The sequence below is a fragment of the Pseudorasbora parva genome, chromosome 3 (genome assembly GCF_024679245.1).
Source record: "Pseudorasbora parva isolate DD20220531a chromosome 3, ASM2467924v1, whole genome shotgun sequence".
Classification (NCBI taxonomy): Eukaryota; Metazoa; Chordata; class Actinopteri; order Cypriniformes; family Gobionidae; genus Pseudorasbora; species Pseudorasbora parva.
The window spans coordinates 28,247,024-28,253,023 of NC_090174.1; the positions used below are offsets into that span (position 1 = coordinate 28,247,024).

The 6,000-nt window shown below is 38.3% G+C and overlaps 1 protein-coding gene across 2 annotated transcripts in view; it reads right to left on the reverse strand.

The window, feature by feature from the left end:
- dapk1 (death-associated protein kinase 1) overlaps positions 1-6,000 on the reverse strand; it is an 88,193-nt gene that overhangs the window by 80,624 nt on the left and 1,569 nt on the right. The gene's annotated exons all lie outside the window — the stretch shown is intronic.

The window sequence follows — 6,000 nt, forward strand, 5'->3', positions numbered from 1 at the left end:
TACATGCTTATGTACTATCGAGTTGTTCATGAGAACAGTTTGTGTTTTTGTGATGTAAGTGGTGACTTTAATTGAATATTCGACCTGGATTAGAAACACACAGATTCTGCCATAGTCGTCGCCTGGGTTACGTATGTGTGTGGGGCGGAGCTATCAAAACAGGGCCGAGACCCTTTTTGGGGGTAGGGGCGTGTTTGTTTTTGGTGATTTGAAATAACAACAACGGTTACCAGAAAGCACTTACCCCACCTTCAACTGTCCTGTGCTGTAAAATTATGCATAAAAGTTCTGTCACAGGTTAAACATCTACTGTAATATAATGTAGGGAATAGGGATGCACCTGATACCTATAGGACAATATTTTTTTCAATATTTTGGCCGATAACAGATGAATGGCTGATTTGTTATTATTTTGTTTAAAAATGAAGCACTAAAAAAAAAAAAATCAATAATTTTAAATGCTCCAAGTGAATATTCCTTTCAACAATTTTTATACAAATAATGATGGCAACATTAATCAAAATGTATATATTGGGCAAGAAAGCATGAATAAATAAAAATCCAAAAATATGATTTGAAAATTTGGCAATTTGTACAAATTTGAACTTTTCTAATAGAAGCCTATAACGACATGGTACCAATATATTACCCCTAATGAAATACGGAAATCAAATACGGTATTTCAGCAGAATACAGGGCTACTTTTGAATGGCCATAAATTGAGAAAGATGCTTTACGCCCACAGAATGCAGAACTGGACCGTGCTAATCGCCAAACTATTACTACTATTACACCTCAAAAGCCGAAAGGAGGAAAAAACATTAAAAAAATGCCTTGTTTTTGTCAATGGCTAACAATGGCTCTTTATTGGCACTGATTAACATGCTGTGTTCAGATGTGGCCGGTTTAACCTTTGTACTATCCAGGAAGCCCAGTTAAGATGGTTTGTTTGGGATGCTGGGGGGAATATATTTTGGATCCTCAAAAGCTGCATTCACCATGCCAAACAGAAAATGACAGACAGGGGAAAAAAACCCTCAAACTTTCACTCTTGTCTTGCACATGCTTCACTGGTCAAGGCTAATACTTCACAGCAGGATTGTCTTACAGTGTACCATGACCCTCCCGGCACGCTCGCTCACAAATGCTCTTGATCTCATACACATTCTCACACTCTCACCCCCACAGATCTCATTAAGCTTCACAAGAGACACCCAAACTTCACCCACTGAACACACAGGCGGACGAGTAGCTCCGTTTATGCACTAGTGCACTCTGAATGATGTTATGTGCATAGCCACTCATACCAGCAGATATATCGTCAGCATACTAGTCACAACCAGGAAGGGAAATCAATACATACTGGACCTATAATATGGTTTGGATTAGTCTATATATATATATAGTGACGGGTCGGAGCACACGACAGACACAGGGGGTGTGGCATCAGCCCTCGAAGAGGCATTTATTTACATCAACACACATAAATTGTTCACAAACGGGAAATTGACAAACACTACAGGGGATCTGGCTGGTGTCCTCAGTGCAACATTATACATAAATAATAATTATTATGTTTTTGTTGTTATTTGGATGAATGCCATGTCCGTAATTTAATGGCAAAAGCAAAAATGGTAAGTAACAGCAGGCATGCAATAACCACTATGGTTGTTGGGTAAAAAAGTTAAATGAACTAGCTTTTTTATTTTTTTATACTGTTGTCTGAGGTCAACTAATGATGTTCGTGTGGTTTTTACATTCAAATTGTTTATTTTTATATTACACATACGATACACACATAGCCCGCAAGATCGGACGATATAAGCGTGAACCGCGCGCACGCACACACACACAAACACACACACACGTGCGCACGTGGACGCCGCCCATTTGAGAGAGAGAATAGCAGAACGGAATATTATTAGATTCATCAGACTGCCTTGCGAGAATATTATTAGATTCATCGGACTGCCGGGCTGTCCAGCGTGTTAAAGGTATGTTCTGTTAGACACTTACACATAAGGAAAACGATCTATAATAATGCAAAACTATCACATATAAAAACACGTTTTACTCACATAAGTGTGCTGCACCATTCCTGTCGGATCCAAATCCAGCATCGACCGGAGATTTGTTCTCAAACGATTCCGCAGTGAACATGTCTTCCCCATGTGAGCTGGAACTTCATTTAAAAAAAAGTTCAACCACTTATTCCTAATATTAGGATCCGAAGGAAGCTTATGCAGCGAATGTGTTCTTCCACAACCAGGAAAAGCACAATATCTTAATCTTTCTCGACATGTTTATTGTTGTTGACCAGCTAGCACGAGCCCTCCATGAGTCGGTGGGCGGGGCTACTGGATTAGACACGCTGTAGATTCTGTAGAGGCGGTGCTTCCTAGCACAATGACGTAAGTATGGAGCACAGGACCGAGCCTGGTGTCTATAAAAGCTTTTCTTTGACTAACAAGGGAGTTTTCAGCTCTGAAACTTAGCGATATTGAAGAAAAATGTGATATACAATAACTTGTTAAATAATGCGATATTCGCTATGCGATACGATATTGCAATTAGTGTGTATTATATAAATAAAAATTGTTTTAAAACCATGTGTTTCACATTCTTTCTGGAAAAAGAAAGCATTTCTACAACTTCTGAAAGTGACAGTTTTTTAGCAAACATTTATGTCACAAATCGTTCACGTTTCGGTGTGTGTCAGACAGTGCGAGACTGCAACTCTTTTTAACATCAAGCAAGTCACATAAGTAACAGTCATGTGCCCAGTCTTCTCTGTTATTAAAACGTACACTTTTCACAATGTTAAACTAGCCTATTAAAATCATTCAGATATTGCGTGCCATTGCAATATGCATATTGCGATATGTACATTTGCGATATTTTGATAATTTCGATATATTGCAAAGCACTAATACTTTGATAGATAGATAGATACTAATACCATGACCTTTTATATATCAAAACCTCAAGGGAAAGTTTATTTCTCAATTCATCACCCCGTTAATCTTCCACTCCAAACCTCAACACCAGCACCCTCTGACACATTTCACTGTTGGGGTGCAAATATAGGTCAACAACAAACAACATGCATATTCTGCATATCATTACGGGGGGTTGGGGGGCTGTTAAAGTGGCCTTCCTTAAAACTGCCTGGGATCTCAGCTTTTTGGAGGAATCTCATTAGAATCACAGTCTGGGTAATAAGTTCTCCGTAGCACTCTCTTCAAAAAAACTACACAGTCAGAAGCACAGCCTCTTGAAGCTATAGCGAGATCCAGCAAAAACCTGCTCCTCCCCTTTCACACACACAGCCAGAGCAAACAGACACAAAGGGGAACCAATTAGTGGCAGGACAGACTGAGAGCAGCCAAGCTTATAGTCGGTCTAAGAGACTTAATGTAATAGAGGAACGCAGATATCCTTACTGAGTGAACTGTAAAATGAAATGAGTTACTTATTGGTTGAGAATTCATCTTCGGTTTTAGTATTAGCGCTAAAGCTGATGCTTATATCCGAGAGTGAGCTAGAAAAGATCCATACTGCATGAAACTAACCGACAGACAGACAGACTGCCTTTCCAAAAGTTGTTCAGTGATGTTTAATGTACTTTGAATATGGTAAAGCACTTGGAATCTTGTTGTAAGTGAGAGTGGAACTTAAGTGTTTGGTTTTGGACTAGGGTGGGATCTAATGAAAGATATGTGGCAGTTTATGTATCATAGTTTTAGTCATATTTTTAGTTTATTTTCAGTTAATACATTTAGTGCTTTAATTTCTACCTGTCTTTAAGTATTTCATTTCAGCTTTGCTTTTATTCGTTTTAGTGAGCGTTAATATCCCTGATGTGAGGGAAATCGCTATTAGTGCATAACTTACACACTTCACCTTCAAATTGTGGCAGCTCATAGTGTTAATACATGAAGAGCAGTGCCAGTCGTGTATCAGCCCTGCATCAAATTTAGCCAACAGACCACTACTCCTACTTTGAGAAGGACCACCCGGAGCAGTTACCATCAGAATAAAGAAACCTCCTCACTTAAGAGCTTCCATGGGCCAAAGCCTCATAAGCCCCATAAAGAGAGCCTGTGTGTTTAACCTTACAGCCCGAGCAACATGCAAGCACAGAGTAACGCCTCAATTGTGGGGATGGAGGGTGTGTGCTGGGTATGCTTAACCATCTTGACGAAGCATCAAAGCTAAGCCCTGAACATGGTGAGGAGGGTAAAGAAATGAATGGCTGATTTGGGTACAGTGAATGATGTCCTTGGTCCTGATTTGGGGGTTTTGTTAGTGAAGGAGGCATTTTTTTGTTATGCAGAATGAAATGGGAAACTTAAAATGTGCCAGTGGGCTTCGATTATTGGTGGTCCCATTGTTTTATTTCAGACTCTTTTGTTCGCAGATCCATAGATGGCTTCAATAAGCTGCAATCCATTCATTGCTTAATATAAAAGTCTGGTTAGTAACTCCATGGCATAGCCATAACTAATCACTAGTCATGAAGTTGTCATGGTGAAACCATAATATTCAAATATTTTGTCTTCAATACTATTCAAATAATTTTGAATATGTAAAATGTTGCATCATCCATATGATTAAAAATTCAAGGACAGCATAAAATACATAATACTCATCATAAACAGAAACATGACAATTATTTTAAACAGATGTTTTCAATTAAACATTCAAATAACAAAGATTACTAATAAATAAAGGGAAGGTTCATGCATATTTAAATAGTTAAACCACATAACTGTCAATTAAAGCTGTCCAGACTTAAACATGAAGTCAATTCTCATGAATATGCAAATTAACTAACAGTATTTTAACAGCAAATCAACTAACAGCAAATGACCAGCCTTAGATGCAATTTTTGTTAGAAACACAATCCCTAAGAGTAAAGTAATACTGCTTTCTTAATATTTCTCTATTATAAAAGTCAGTAATAACTGGAGTAAGATACTTTGCTGTCATTGAGTCAATTATGCAATAACAGATGCGGTCATCCCTCAGGAGCCAATGACAAGAACATCTTCAGTATTCAATTCAAAGTCTCCTTAAGCATTATGTAACCGATTTTAGCAAGCATGAGAAATGCATAGGCATCATATATGCTGTTACGTGAGCATTAACACATAAAATATTTCTCAAATACAAAACAGCCCGATTTCCCACAACCCACACAAGGAGCAGACTCATCCCTAGGTGCGTGGTGATTTATCGCCCACACACACAACAGTCAATGGGAATCCGAGAAACTGCATTCTCATGAAAATCAGTTCAAAAGAACATCCATCTCCTGACCACCAATGCCGAAATGTTACACATAATATTACACATCTAATATTATTACACAAACTCAAGACACTACATTTTGAGGATGTACCATTTCTCTGGACACGGCAATGGTCTTGACTTCACTGTGCAGCGTCTTATAATTCGACATAATGAATAATGGTAAATCTCAAATGTAAATATATACAATATATTCCACTTCCCTGCAACACTGCAAATCTGCAGCATTTGTGTTTTTTAATTCAGCTAAAGAGGTCACGCCATGCACATGACGGATCAATGTTTTATTTGTCAAACATCATTATGTGATACACATTTGCAGGTTAGTCAGAGTCCACCAAACTTAAAAATGGGAAAGTAGAGAAATGTGAAACTTCTTCACATAAGGTTGCATGCATTCTTGTCTCCAGCATTCATATGCCTATGAACGGAAGCAAATAGAACGAAAAGTGTTATGAGCTGGTCTCTTAAGGAGAACTGAGTTACCCTGCAAATTAAATTAATCGCTGACTGGATGTTCTCAACAGCCAAATTATTAAGTAAAAATGCAATTGCCATCGAGTCGCAGCATAGCCATCTAACCCAATTTATCTTAAACAACCTCTCAAGTAAGGCTCCCAGAAGAGAATTTGGGCTTTTACAGCCACCTGAACCCCATTAATCAATAAATGCCATTGGAGATCATTA